At 42.8% G+C, this 16,270-nt stretch overlaps 1 pseudogene; it reads right to left on the reverse strand.

Moving 5' to 3' along the window:
- The window catches only part of LOC116502434, a 34,793-nt pseudogene that overhangs the window by 10,880 nt on the left and 7,643 nt on the right, over positions 1–16,270 (reverse strand).

The raw sequence follows: 16,270 nt of genomic DNA on the forward strand, positions 1-16,270 counted from the left end.
CTATTACTCTCTCTCTATCCCTCTACTTACCTACACACGCAATCTCTCTCCCTACCTACTGTATTTCGCTCTCTCACGTCATCTACCTACCTACCTACCTACCAACTCTCTCTCTCCCTCTCTCTAACTCAATCTACCTACCTACTTTTTTTTAATTAGCCCCTTCAAAACCTTGGTGTGTCTTATACTCTGAAAAATGTGATCGTTGCCAATCTTCCCAGGAGTGGACATCCAAGAAAATCCATCCCAAGGCCAGATGATGCAATGGCCAGAGCAATTTTTTTTTTAAAAGGTTATATAACAGACTCTACAGGCTTCAGTTAGCATGTTAAATATCAAGATTCATGACAGTGCAAATAGAAAAAAACTGAACAACTCTGATTCGTTTGGAAGGGTTGCTCTTCTCTCTAAAAAGGTCATAGGAACATGTCTGAGATTTGCAAAGTTGCATCTGAAAAAATCACAGGACTTCTGGAACACTGTCGTTTGCACAGACCAGACCATAATGCACAGTGACATGTTTGACAAAAATCAAGCACAGCATATCAGTACAAGCAACAAACGGCTGTTCAATCTCCCCTGAAAACCCTCCAGCGATGGCAGCACCCACAACCTCTGGAGGGAAGACATTCCCAAAGAATCAACCTTAATTTAAAAGAGACTTTTTCAATCTTCCCACCAGAAGGAAAATCGCAGCCACCAGTTTCACAGCGTGCAGCCCCAGTGGGCTTAAATTCGGGGAGGGAAGGAACCTGCAGCATCAGCAGCTGAGATGCTTCAGCCCAGTTGCTTCTCTGCTTCCAGGCTGAAATTTGGAGGCTTGTTTTGTGTATTTTGTTATTTGATTTTAATTACCATATTTTTCGGAGTACAAGACGCACTGGTGTATAAGACGCACCAAGATTTTAAAGAGGCATTTTTTTAAAAAAAAGAATTGCACTCTGCAGACCTCCCAAAAATGGCCGTTTTTTTGCGAAAACAGGCCCATTTTTTGTAAAAAAAAAAAAAAAAAGTGGGGAGCATGCATAGCCTTTAGGAGGGTTGTAGAGTGCTCCTGGGGGCTGGGGGGGGGGACAAAAAGAGGCAAAAAATGGCCCGTTTTTGCTCATTTTTCCTCTCTCCAGCCCCCAGCAGCACTCTGGAAGCCTCCTAAAGACTATGCATGGACATTTTTGCAAAAGGGGTGGGGTTTCCAGAGGCTGTATTCAGTGTATGATGTACCCATATTTTTATCCTCTTTTTTGAGGGGAAAAAGGTGCTTCTTATACTTTGAAAAATACGGTAGTTGGTCTCCCAAAGGCCGGCAATGATTTGGGGTTTTTAATCTTGTTTAGCAAATGTAATTAATCCTAGATGCTGACTTCCTTGGGGTTCTATTCCTGTCTTGAATGGATTACCAAATATGCATTTCTAAAAGTTGGTCCTTTGTTTCTCCTGGGGGCAGAGAGCTGAGGCTTTGAGAATCTTTCTTTATAAACATGTTTCCCCCCTAGGGAAAATATAATATTCTGCCTTTTTAATATTTCCTAACATATTTCATTCTTCTAAAGGGGGTTGCTAACTTTCTTCAATTGGAAACAATATGGAACTGATGATGCCACTGCTGTCTTCTGTGATTTTTTTTAACCTCTGTGGGAAGGGAACTTCACCAAGTGTTCCATTAGGAAGACCAGTACAGCCCATAACCAAAGTGGAAGTCACTAGAATAACAAAGCCAGGATACATTAACAAACCTCCTGAGAATAATTACCGGGATATCAGGACAATTAGAAATAGCTGCAGAGTACAAAATAATACAAAATACCTAGGAAGTGCAGGAAGAAGACAAAGATTTCAGCTAGAGTTTTATCAGATCATAATCCAGTTTGGATGGAGTTGGGAGGGGTGACACAAGCAAGAAGGTCTTGGAGATTGAATGAAAATTTATTCAGATATGAAAAATACATTAATGAATGTAAAAAATTGTTAACAGAATACTTTGTTTTTAATATGAATAAGGGCACACCTATGGAAATTGTATGGGATGCAAGTAAAGTGTATATGAGAGGAGCTTTGATAAATATAAATAGATTACATAGACATAAACAAGGGGTAAAACGAACAGAACTGGAAGATGAAATTAGGAAGAAAGAGCAAGAGCTAACTTTAAAACCAGGAGATATAAAGATTAAAGAAGCAATTACCATATTAAAGGACCAATTTAATATGTTGATCTCAGACCAGGTAGCCACTAGTCTGTTATATGCAAAACATAATACTTTTTGTAATGCAAATAAATCTGGCAGATGGTTAGCTTATCAGATTAGGAAAAAACAAAATTCTTGAAACATAGCTAAATTGCTCTATAGAGGGAAGGATGTGTTCCACAGATTCAAAAGGTCTTCCGAGAATTTTTTACAGAGCTGTATAAGGGTGACAAAATTAACGGCCTAGATATAGATAGATACTTGGACAAAGAAAAAATACCCATAGTTAAAGAAGAGCAGAGGCAAAGACTGAATCAACCAACAACTTCGGGGGAAATTTTGCACGTAATTAAGCAGTTAAAGACAGGAAAGGCACCTGGTACAGATGGCTTGACAGCGGCTTACTATAAAAATCTACAATTAGAAATGGTAGAACCTCTTAAGGAATTATTTAATAAGATTCAAACGGAAGGTACCCCCATCTTGGAAGACAGCTTTTATATCCCTGATACCTAAAGAAGACCAAGGTATTACTCAACTAAAAAACTATAGACCTATCTCATTACTTAATGAAGTTGAAAGTCACAAATTTAGCCGAGATGGCTAAAATATCTGCATATCTTAAGGACCACTCAAACGAGAGATATAAACGAGACTGGAAAAAATGAAATGATTATATACAAAATAAATACAGGACTAAGAAATTCCAGATAGCTTATGCTTAAGATCAGGAATGATTTAAATTGTTTAAAGTTAGTTTAGCAAGGAGGAGCTAAGTTCAATGTAAAGATGTCATCAATTTCTTATTCTTTTTCCCAATATATTTTAGACTGCTTTTGTTAAAAATCTATACCGTGTATGGGTTCTGGGAAGTCGGAGGAAGGTTGTGGGGGAGGGTGGGGGGGAGGGATATATATCAGGTTTGACGATACGTGTTAGATTTTAATGTAATTTGACTCCACATGTATACTGTTTTCTCTTATATTTTCATTACTATTATTATGATTATTTTTTCTTTAAACTAGGATATATTAAGCATATTGACATGTAGTGGAAATACACCAATGAGAGGAGTGGGAAACAGAAGGGAGAAGAAAGATGGGAAGAGAAGGATAGGAGAGAGGGTAAGTGGGGAAGATGAGGAGAATAAGGAAGAGTGGATTGTAGAGAGAGGAGCAGTAGAAAGGAAGGGGAAATAGAGTAGGAAAGGATGATGGAGGGAAGATAGAAAGTTGGAGGGTGGTAGAAGAAAGAGGTGTATGGAGAGCAGAAGAGCTATAATGGGTTTTTATTTTTCTGGGCATTGTTGACAAGAGGAACTGATGTAATTATTATTTGATACTATATGATACGGGTTATGTATAGTATACATGTGAGTGTATGTTATGAAAATGGAAATAAAAAAGTATTTTTTTTAAAAAAAAGAACAAAGCTCCAGACATCGATGCCAACCATGTGAACCAAGGACGTTTTGGAAGGTTTACAAGAGCCTAAAAAGACTTTCTCACAACAATACTGGAAGTCTCCATTGGACAATGTGTCCTGGCCTAATAGCAGAGAGGGAAAACTTGAACTTTATGTGCATTTGCGCGGGAAATAGATCTGCTTTTGCCCTCATCTTTGCCGATATAATGTATTCATTAAAGCTTTCCTGCTTTCAACCTGTGCATAGAGAAAATCTCCCTGTTCCACGAGCAATGTGAAAGTGAAATGTTGGACTGGATAACTCTGAGGAATGGACTTCAAGAGAGGATCAATTTCGAAGGAAGATTTTATTCTGGTAAACTGAGCAGAGGTAATTTCCAAAGAGGAATGGGTGATGACAATTTCTCAACGGAGAAAAAGACGGCAGGTGCATTATATTTTTTTTTATTTATTTTTACTCCTTTCCTGCTTCTCTGTATCAATTGTTTTTGCTTGTTTTGCATATTTTATTAATTAAAATTTTGACTTAAAAAAGGAATGTGTATCAAACAAAAAGTGGGGCAACTTTGATACATTTTTGTAGGCACATCTGTATTACCAATCTTTCTTCCAACCTTTTGAAATGCCTTTTGGAAACATTTCTCTCAGCATATATAGACAATCATCTCCTCTTCCCAAGCCCCCCTTTTCTACCCCTGCTGGTTACGTGATTTCCTCTCTTTGACCTAATGAAAACTTCTGTGTATGCAAAGTTACAGACGCATAAGACATTTAGGATGGGTGCCCTTGGAAGCATCTCTGGCCAGCACCAATGAAGTTGGCTTCCTTTAATCTCTCACCCACTGAAACTCTTCGATCCTAAATCCTTGGCAGCGACCACTCCAAAAAGATTTTTACAATTTCTACAAATATAAATATAGGTAATCCTTGGGTTATAAGTGTTCTTTTAGCAAATGTTCAAAGTTACACGATAAGCCCCCCTCCCCCCCCAGCATTTACATACAAATCCCGAAATTATGAATACTGGAGCACCACGGCTGTTGTTCATCCTTACGAACGACCGCAGAGGCTCTGTTATATTCACCCCTATTCTCCAAACCCCAGCTGAGTCTTCACAGGCATTTTGCCTGTGGAGAGTGACTTAACTTGCAAAGATCTCTCTGCTGTGCTTTATTTGCCAGCATTCACAGAGGACAGAGTCCTAACGTGCCGCAAGATCACGTAAGGTCAGTAGTCTTGAGTAATCTGACACTTTAGGGATCTATTCTCTGTGAATTGAGGCATGGACGTTTGCAAATGGTGAGAAGACTTCATTCTTTCAGTCCTTCCCTCCATTTGCCGTTTCCTTGCCAAAGCCTGCTGGGAGATTGCATTTCCATAGGGCCTCAGCAGCCCTTTGCAAACTGCCTTTGTTGGCACCAACTGAGCTTGGGAGGAGTGGGTGTGTCCCTCCGAGGTCCTGTTCCTACAGGCAAAGGCTTTTTGCAAAGGGCTGCCAAAACCTACAGGAACGCAATCCTCAAGTGATTTGCCAATGAGAAAGCAACTCTAAGAAGTCGCGCACAGCCTCTCAGGGCTGCTTTCTTGGCGCCAGATGCATTGTCCAACTGATCTGAAGCAGGAAAGCAATGAACGTGTGGGCGAAAGCAGGGAGTGATGTCGTTCAATGTAAGAGATTCACTCCCATAACTTCTCAAGTTTCGGATGCAATGGGCAGGATCCATTACATTCATAACCCAAGAACTACCCATATCCAGCAAGTTCTGCTGCTAATGACCAGATAGGCATTATCACACTAATATGTTGCCATTTTTTCCTTCCTCCTTCCCGTTTAACGCCATTACATATTTTCCTATTAAAAATTAGGCAAATTCTTTGTAGTCAAATTAAATAGTCAATTTCTCAGTTGGATTTACAGAGGGACTTTAGAAATGAAATTCAAATCTTTTCTACACTCATCACTTGGGGCCTCATGTGGATTTTCTTGTGTGCAATAAGGGTGGAATTTTTCCTGAAGCACCATCCACATTCGGCACACTCAAATGGTTTCTCCCCTGTGTGTATAAGCATATGATTTAGAAGGGTAGTCCTAATACTGAAATCTTTCCCACAGTCTGGACACTCATATGGTTTCTCTCCTGTGTGAGTTCTCTGGTGTGTCGCCAGGGTGGAATTATGACTGAATTTTTTTCCGCAATGAGAACATTCAAAGGGTTTCTCTCCTGTTGTGAGTTCTCTGGTGTTTCACCAGGCTGGAATTGGTACTGAAATGTTTACCACAATCAGGACACTCAAAGGGTTTCTCTCCTGTATGAGTCCTTTGATGTGTCACCAGCCTAGAATTGGTACTGAAACTTTTTCCACAATCAGGACATTTAAAGGGTTTCTCTCCTGTATGAGTCCTTTGATGTGTCACCAGGCTAGAATTGGTACTGAAATGTTTACCACAATCAGGACACTCAAATGGTTTCTCTCCTGTATGAGTTCTTTGGTGTTTCACCAGCCCCGAATGATGACTAAAACCTTTTCCGCAATCAGGACACTCAAAGTGTTTCTCTCCTGTGTGAGTCCTCTGGTGTTCCATCAGGCCGGAATTCCGACTAAAACTTTTCCCACAATCAGGACACTCAAAGGGTTTCTCTCCTGTGTGAGTTCTTTGGTGTATCACCAGGCTGTAATTCCGACTAAAACTTTTCCTACAATAAGGACATTCAAACGGTTTCTCTCCTGTGTGAGTCCTTTGATGTGTCACCAGGCTAGAATTGGTACTGAAACTTTTTCCACAATCAGGACACTCAAAGTGTTTCTCTCCTGTGTGAGTCCTTTGGTGTGTCACCAGGCTGGAATTGTGACTAAAACTTTTCCCACAATCAGGACACTCAAAGGGTTTCTCTCCTGTGTAAGTCCTTTGGTGTGTCACCAGGCTGGAATTCCAACTATAACTTTTCCCACAATCAGGACATTCAAACGGTTTCTCTCCTGTGTGAGTCCTCAGGGGTTCCATCAGGCTGGAATTTTGACTAAAACTTTTACCACAATCAGGACACTCAAAGGGTTTCTCTCCTGTATGAGTCCTCTTGTGTCTCACCAGGATGCCTCTCTGACTAAAACATTTCCCACAATCAGGACATTCAAAGGGTTTCTCCCCTGTATGAGTCCTCTGATGTCTCACCAGGCTGGAATTGCTACTGAAACTTTTCCCACAATCAGGACATTTAAAGGGTTTCTCTCCTGTGTGAGTTCTCTGGTGTGACAACATGTTGCAATTTTGACTAAAACTTTTACCACAATCAGGACACTCAAAGGGTTTCTCTCCTGTATGAGTTCCTTGGTGTGTCACCAGCCTGGAATGATGACCAAAACTTTTCCCACAATCAGGACACTCAAAGGGTTTCTCTCCTGTGTGAGTTCTCTGGTGTAACAACAGGTTGTAATTTTGACTAAAACTTTTACCACAATCAGTACACTCAAAGGGTTTCTCTCCTGTGTGAGTCCTCTTGTGTTTCACCAGGATGCCTCTCTGACCAAAACTTTTACCACAATCAGGACACTCAAATGGTTTCTCTCCTGTATGAGTTCTTTGGTGTTTCACCAGATCCGAATGATGACTAAAACCTTTTCCGCAATCAGGACATTGAAAGGGTTTCTCTCCTGTGTGAGTCCTCTGGTGTTGCATCAGGCTGGAATTGTGACTAAAACTTTTACCACAATCAGGACACTCAAAGGGTTTCTCTCCTGTGTGAGTCCTTTGGTGTGACACCAAGCTGGAATTGTGACTAAAACTTTTCCCACAATCAGGACATTCAAACGGTTTCTCTCCTGTGTGAGTTCTCTGGTGTGACAACAGGTTGTAATTTTGACTAAAACTTTTACCACAATCAGTACACTCAAAGGGTTTATCTCCTCTATGAGTCCTTTGGTGTGCCACCAGCCTCGAATGATGACTAAAACCTTTTCCACAATCAGGACATTGAAAGGGTTTCTCTCTTGTGTGAGTCCTTTGGTGTGCCAAAAGGTTGGAATTCTGACTAAAACTTTTACCACAATCAGGACATTCAAAGGGTTTCTCTCCTGTGTGAGTCCTCTGGTGTGTAACCAGTTTGGATTTATCACAGAAACATTTCCCACATTCAGGACATTCAAACAGTTTCTCTTTGGTGTGAGTCCACGTTGCCATACTTGCTAAAGCATTTATTGCATTGGGAGCACTTTTAGGGCTTCTGTCCTGTGTGGGTTCTTCCATGAAACAAAACGGAGTTGTTGTGACCAAAGGTTTTGCTACATTCAGAGTATTTGTATGCCTTTTCCAGTCTGGATCCTCTCATGCATAATCAACTGTGATTTGCAAGTTGTATCTTTCCCACAATGGGCACGTCTATGGAGCTTTTCCACAACTCATATTCCTGAGGAGATCAAAAATATGGATGGTCCCTTGTTTGGTGGTGTTTTGTTTCAAGCCGTTTTCTTCCTCCCAGAGCAATGCCTGTCACACTGTCTGCTCTACGTGGTTTTCCAATTCTCCTTTTCCTCCCCAGTAACTTCCAGATATTTCCCTCTTTTGCTGAATGGAAAAATAATCTCCCTTGACCATTCATGTAATTTATGCTTGAATTCACACGCTCCGTTTCCCAGCTAGAAATCTCTTCTTGATTTTCTCTCTCACCTGCTGAGGAAGTTGGAGAATTGTGTGGCTCTCTGAAGGAAATGGAAAATATTTTGATTTCTGGACTGATTTGTTTTCCTTTTCAATGTTGCTTGTTATCCTCAGTGTCCAGAGTGCTCCTATTGCCATCTTCTGTATCTATAAGTTTCAAATAAAATAAATAAAAGTGTATCTTTAATTGTGCATAAAATGGTTGCAGAAGATAAAAAAAAGAAAAATGTTTCCATTACAATGAAAAATGATGAAATTCACTTGTTGATTGGATCAACTTAAAAGACTGAAAACAAACTACCTTCAGTTTATCCCATGCCTGCCCTTCGTGGAGGTGTTCGCAATACAGGACAGCAAAACTGTCAAAATGATGGTTCTAATAAGTTGATTAGAACTCCTGTTTTTATTTTGCAACAGCTTTAGCATTTAAGAACAGAAGTAAGTTAGTTGCTTTTCTAGTAATACATAAACATTAAAAGGGCTCTCCTGTAGGGACCCTGCCATGGTCTAATTCAGATTGGAAATATAGCAAAGGAAAATAATTTTCCCCACTTCCTTTGTCCTGTTTCCCCTACTGGAAATAGCTGCTTGCAACACACAAGGATGGGAAAGTTTCTTAAGAGCTCACAATTCAAGAATAACAAGGTGCAGATTAGGTATCTCAGGGTGGGGAAGGCCATGGGGAGGGGGGCGCGTAGTGATAGAACAGGCCCTCAAGGCCTCTCCTGCCCACTTGCTTCTCCCTCCTTTCCTGCCCCAAGGACTCACTTACCTTGCATCCTCTGTTTCTTTGCCTCTGAGGAAGGGAGAGGAGATTTGGCTTGGAAAGGCTTTTCATGCTGAGAATGGACGCTCTTGAATGCTATAATATCATGCAGATTCAGGCACCCATCCTCTTCTGCAGAGTCAGGGACCCAGAAACTTTCATTCTCAGCGCGAAAAGTGTTTGCCAATCTCCTGCTAGTCTCCCCACTGCAAACTACTTTCCACTTAACTACTTAATGAGACCTTGTTGGGATGTTTGCATGCAAATGGGACGAGACAGAGAGAGACAGAGGCAGAGTGAGAGCGCAGTGTGTGTGTGTGTCTTTATGGGAGAAAGAGCGATCTTCCGCCAGGGCACCCAGGTTGCTGGGAGTGAGGCAGTGGGAGTGGAGTACGAATCAAGGCGGAGAGTAGGTATGGAGCTTCCCCCCCAATCCCTGCACCAGCTTAATTGGGTCCCCCGCCAGCAAGGCACTGAAGCGCTGCAACTTCTGCCGCAGCAAGACAGAGAGAGAGAGAGGAAGGAGGCTCTCCAAACTCTGTTTGTGTGTGTGAGAGAGTTGGATCCCTGCTTCAGTCATGGCATTCAAGTTGCTGGCAGCAGCAGCCGGGGGCGGGGGGCAGGAGCCACCTGAGTAGCTGTTTTTCTCCTTGTTCTCCTCCCCACTCAAGCAGTGACAGGCTTTACGGGACAGCAGGGCCTCTCATTTCCCCCCCTGCATGGCGAATACCAGCTTCAGTCAGGGTATTCAAGCTGCTGCTGGCGGTAGCCATGATTGCCCCCTTCCCAACCCAGCCAGCACTGCATGACTTGCTCCCTCCCTGCCCAGCCAGCACAAAGCATCACCGTTCTTCTCCTTCTCATCATCCTCCCCGCTCATGCAGCAGCAGGGTCCGTGGGACATGGTCTTATTCCTGCCCCCGCGCAGCGAACTCTGGTGGGCTGGACGCGGGTGTGAAGTGCCTGGCCCCGCAGTGCTTGGGTTTAGGTTTATTCGATTTATATGCCGCCCTTCTCCCTATGACTCAGGGAGCTCATTTGAAGGCTTCATTCAGCCTTCAAACAGTAAGGCTGGCCATGTAAGTGAGCAGCGCACCAAGGGCATGGATGACATTGGTTACTGCACCTGTCTGATTCCGATTCCACAGCTTGCCTTAATGTTTGACAGGGAGTTTGCCTTATTCCATGTCCCATGGAGCCCACTGCCGCTTGGGCGGGGAGGACGACAAGGGACCTCAAGAGAGTTGTGCATAAAAAAACACCCACAAATCTTAATGAACTGAAGCAATATTGTAAAGAAGAGAGGGCCAAAATTCCTCCACAACACTTCAAGACACTGATAAAGTCACACAGAAAAGAATTACTTCTAGTTGTTGCTGCTAAAGTTGGTTCTACAAATTATTGAGTCATACATTTTTCACACATGACTTCTCCGTTTTGCCTTTCTTTTTATAAAATAAATGATGACCTGATGTAATATGTCAGGTGTTGTTGTTGTTCATCCGTGGTTGTATTAATCTACTTTTAAGAACTTCTAAGGACCAACTGATTTTTACTACGTCCTGATACCTAAAACCATAGAAGTCAAGGAGAGTATACTTTCTTTTCCACATGACTCATGAGAGATTATACGTTTGCAGACAAATACACTCAGAGGGAAATAAAAATACACACATCTACAATAGGGAGATAATCCATGCCTTTCAAGCCTGAAAAAATAATTAAAATTGTTACAGTCAAACCTTCTGCACTAATGTTAATCAGGAACCTGATGAATTTGATGATTGCTCATGTTTTCAGATGGCAAGGCTGAAGTTCAGGCCTCAACAGGCTTCTGGGGCCATGGAAACTTTCATTGGAAAGTTTTTGTTCAGATAAATAAAAGCATTGGCTTCTCAACAGACACACTTGATTTTACTGAGCCACACCTGTCAATCTGCATGACACTAACTTTACAGATGTGAGGACTTTAATGGATGAAATGATGTCGAAAGCCTCTGCAAGATTTGAAGCAACAGCTGAAGCCATGAGCTCAAAGTAAGGGAAGTAAATACTTTCCACAACCCCTTTGGTGACATCCCAATTGAAGTAGTCCTCACTTACTGACTGCAGATGGGCCTGGAATCTGTGTCACTAAGCGACCCAATCACGAAGCATGATGCCACAGGACAGAGCGAAGTTACATCTGTACCTTTAATGTATTTTAATATGTATGTATCTTTTATGTCTCTAAGCCCCTCCATAGTTATGTCATGGTAAGGTTGGTGGCCAATAAATTTTATAAATGAATACAACTGAATAATAAAAACATTCCAAACGTTCATTTTTTAAGACATGTGCTGTGTTAAGCACAGTTGAAGCTGGTGAATACAGGGAGGGGGGCACCAATAGGAAACACAGTGCTTGTTAGTTAGAAATGGAAGTAAAACAAAACAACCCAGAAAAGACCAGAGGAACATTAGTCCGACCTTGTTGCCCAGAAAACATCAGGTCCATAACAGAATAATTGAGTTTGGGGGGACCTTGGAGGTCTTCTAGTCCATCCTCTGTTCAGGCAGGGGACCCCATTCGATTCTGAGCAATTGGCTGTCCAATCTCCTCTTAAAACCCTCCAGTGATGGGAGCACCCACAACCTCTGGAGGGAAGCCATTCCCAAAGAATCCTCCTTAATTTAAGAGAGATTTTTAAAATCTTCCCAGCAGGAGGAAAATTGAAGCCACCAGTTTCATAGCGTGCAGCCCCAGTGGGCTTAAATTCGGGGAGGGAAGGAACCTGCAGCAGCAGCAGCTGAGATGCTTCAGCCCAGTTGCTTCTCTGCTTCCTGGCCGTGGAGGGAACCGAACAGCCCGACTTGCTCCAGGACTCTCCTCCCACCCGCCCTCAACTCACCTTAAAGCTGCGGCTTCGATCCTGGGAAGAGCACAAAAGCCGCTCTGCACACCTCCTTCCCCCCATAAGCGATCCAAGAGGAAGTTCCCCTGAGCTTCTTCTCTACTCTCATTCTTTCTAGCAATGATGTACTCGATGGTTTTTTCAAGCTGAAGCAGGGCTGACACTACTGAATTGATGCCTTTCTAGGCACAGATGTTCCCTCACCGCCCTCAAGCGACAGGAGGTGGGAAAACATGCTTGTCCAATCTCCACCAAGGCGTTATGGAAGATGTTGTAGTGATTATATGGCAGCCGGGCTTTTTCGATTCCTAGCGACCCACCTTTGCAACTGAGCCCCGTGAAGTAGTGACACGTGACGCTACTTAGCTTCGTTTTTAGTGCCTTTGGGTCAGTCTGTAATGTCCTGGCAAGGGTTTTTGGAGTGGTTTCCCCCCTTTCCTGCTTCCTAAACTTGAGAGGACTGGCTAAAGTTCAACAGATGGTTTTGCTCTTCAGGTGGGACTGGAACTGAGTGTTTCTCTGTCTCTAACCTGGTGCCTTCACCACTACACCATTTTTTCTACGTGTTTCACTTTTCTTCTTTATAACTGCTATTCTAATAGAAAATATTTCATAAAAGTAATTGCATTACATTCTTGATTAAAATATCTTTTCACTGATATATAATTTTATGGTATTCCCCGCCCCCCCCCCCAAAAGTGTTATTAGCCATCAAACCTCAAAAATAAACTTTTCCCAAAAGGTTTCCACAATTTTGGCCACTACTGTAGGTTGTGATCTACCTTATCAAATGCTTTACTGAAATCTAAGTATATGATATCCACAGCATTTTGCTGGTCCACTAATTAGTCATTTTGTCAAACAATTAAATAAGGTTTGTTTGGCATAATGTTTTAAATCAATCCTACTGGTTACTGGTTATAATTTTGTTTCCTTCCAGTTGTTCACAGATTTGTTGTCTGGATATGTTTTCCAAGATGTTACCAGGTATTAATGTCAGGCTGATCTGTCTGTAATTTCCTGGATTTGTTTTTTCCCTCTTTTTTGAAGATGGTGTTAAATGGAAAAAGGTTTCCTCTGCGGGTTCGGATTTCCCGGCTGGGAGAACGTCACTGGCTGAGTGAATGAATTTAGGATCGAAGCAAGCTGCGTTTGAAAGCAAGTTGTCTTTATTATTTCAGGAAAGCAAGACTGACAGTGATGTAGATCAGCGTTCCTAGTTGAGCTGAGCCAGTCATACAGTAAGTTTATTTTTTTTATACCATTTTCCTCTTTGAAGTCCTTTTGTTTTCTTTGTACTATTATTTTATCACTTTTTGTGAGTGCCTTTGCTAACGGTTCTAATCCTATCTCGCGTTTTGTTATTCCTCTGCCCTAAAGTACTTTCCAGGGATGAGCTCTAGTGTCTTCTACTGTATTTCCGATTTTTACATCTTTGCCCTGAGCTAATCAGTCTGTTGTCACTCTGACCTTTTCCTGTCTTAACGGTAACTTCTTCCTGCACTTCCTAGGTCTTTTGTATTATTTTGTACTCTGCAGCTATTTCTAATTGTCCAGATATCCCGGTAATTATTCTCGGGAGGTTTGTTAATGTATCCTGGCTTTGTTATTCTAGTGACTTCCAGTTTGGTTATGGGCTGTACTGGTCTTCCTAATGGAACACTTGGTGAAGTTCCCTTCCCACAGAGGTTAAAAAAATCACAGAAGACAGCAGTGCCATCATCAGTTCCATATTGTTTCCAAGTGAAGAAAGTTAGCAACACACACACACCCCTTTAGAAGAATGATATATATAAGGAAATATTAAAAAGGCAGAATATTATATTTTCCCTAAAGGAGAAACATGTTTATAAAGAAAGATTCTCAAAGCCTCAGCTCTCTGCCCCAAGGAGAAACAAAGGGGCAACTTTTAGAAATGCATATTTGGTAATCCATTCAAGACATGAATAGAACCCCAAGGAAGTCAGCATCTAGGATTAATTACATTTGCTAAACAAGATTAAAAACCCCAAATCATTGCTGGCCTTTGGGAGACCAACTACCGTATTTTTGGAGGATTGTAGAGTGCTGCTGGGGACTGGAGAGAGGAAAAATGAGGGAAAATGGGCCATTTTTTGCTTCTTTTTGTGCTCCCCCAGCCCCCAGGAGCACTCTACAACCCTCCTAAAGGCTATGCAAGCTCCGCACATTTTTTTTTTTTTAACAAAAAATAAACCTGTTTTCGCAAAAAAAATCCGGCCATTTTTGGGAGGTCTGCAGAGTGCTTTTTTTTTTTTTAATGCCTCTTCAAAATCTTGGTGCGTCTTATACACCAGGGCGTCTTGTACTCTGAAAAATATGGTAATTAAAATCAAATAACAAAATACACAAAACAAGCCTCCAAATTTCAAAATGCTGTAGAAGAAACTGTATGAAAGTCCATGTGCTCATCAAACCAAGTGTTCAGCTACCCAGAATCACACATGTTTGATGGTTCTGCTTCACTATTAAAACCATCTTTCCAATCAGCGTCTATATTTCCAGTGTCTTTCTCCCCACTTGGAACTGAATCCAGATGGACATTTCTTACAACACAAGAAAAGAGCATGCCCATAAAATAACAAAACAACCCTAATATAAAGGAGAACCAGTTTTAAAGCATGCACCGCCAAAGGAATAAAATTTGGGGAGTGAAGGAATATGTCCTGGAGAAACTTAGCCCCCACTCCTCTCCTAGAAGAAATATTTAAAAGTCAGAATATTATATTTCCCTACAGGGAGAAAGCATCCCCTACACTCTTTGATAGCCCCCAGTAGATGTCAGCACTTACAAAGAGATAGATAGCTCTATTCATAAGCAAATACTGTCAACCCTGAAGCTGATCCGGCTGAAGCCATTTTGAGGCATCAGTGCTGCCGCATTAGCGCAAGGGAGAAGGAGGGGGGATTAGAGATAGCTGGGATGGTGGAGTCATAATAAAATATTTTCTCCTGAGAACCAAGAATGTTCTCATACCTGGCCAGATAAAGTAGGAGTGATGTCACCAGACCATCGGACGCAGCAGTGATTGGGGTATATGACTGTTTGGGATTGAGAGGAAAACAAGGGGCCCCTCAGAGTTGGTTTTAACCAGATTTGTGCCAATTTGATATTTCCAATAAAGATATTCTTTTAGGAATTTACCTGCCTCTGAGGTTTGCTTGCAATGGATCTATTACTCGGAACCCTGGCATTAAACCAACTCTCTACTAAAATGTCAGGAAACTTTTTGCTCCATTTGGAGCTGCTTATTTGGGGTCCTGACCCCAACTGCTTAGCCAGCCTACCAGGCAGCAGGAAGACTCGGGAAAGATGGAGGAGATGGCAGGCACTGATGGAGCTTGTGCAGGGGTTGCTGAAAGCCTACAGTAACCCTCTTTGCCCCAGCAGGTGACTGCCGTGCTTCCCTGCCTTCCACATTGCCTTACTGGCGGTCCTCCATGCCTGCTTGCCTTCTGAGGTCGGCGTCCAGCCCAACCTGGCCAGTCATTGGGCGGACGGCCCTTGGTGGAAATGCAGACCCTGTGCTGGAGCTGTGAGGGGTGGCGGCGATGCCGTGGGATGGCAAACAGACATACCGAGGCTGTTGCACATGCACCCGCTCCATTTCTGCAAAGGCAGAGTCCCGCCCGTCTCTGCTGCAGGTCAATCCAAAGAGGGGAGGAGGATGCTGCAGAAAAGGTTGCCTTCCACCCGGGCCCCGTGTGCTTCTCATGCCAGTTCAGCAGGGCTTCACGGGGATTGAGGGCAGGAGCGGTTTGGCACGGTTGTTCCCCGGGCAGCAAAGCAGACCGAATCAAAAAGGATGAAGGGGATCTTCGGTGGAGCTGGTCAAGGGAACAACCCCTGGCTTATTGAGTCTAACCGTGGTTGATGGGCCTTTCCTTGAGGTGGAGGGTAGACCCAAATTGTGCCCCACTGTGAGCATCTCTCAGCCGTTGTATGCACGGAAAACCCTTGCACAGTAAAGAAAAGGTTCCCAAGAGTGCAAGAATTTGTTAATTGCAGCAAAGGGAAGGAACTCGGAGCCACCTTGGAAGGGAGCTGCAGCAGCATGCCTGTCCCTTTCAGGTAATTTGACCCCCAGGAGGGATGTGGCCAGGGGGGACCATAAAGGGAGCAGCAGCTTCGCTGTGAATGAAGGGGGGAAAGTTAGGCTTCTTTCTGTCACAGCATTCAACGCTAAGTGGTGCAGCATATAGAGTGGGTGGCCCAGCTCCATGACAAGGGCCCCCAGAGCTCGAAGACATAGATGACTTCCTGCAGGAACTAAGGTTGAGCCCAAAACAGCAACCAGTGCCTCTCCCACACAGCAGGCAGGCTGCCA

This window comes from Thamnophis elegans, chromosome 2 (genome assembly GCF_009769535.1).
Source record: "Thamnophis elegans isolate rThaEle1 chromosome 2, rThaEle1.pri, whole genome shotgun sequence".
Taxonomy (NCBI): Eukaryota; Metazoa; Chordata; class Lepidosauria; order Squamata; family Colubridae; genus Thamnophis; species Thamnophis elegans.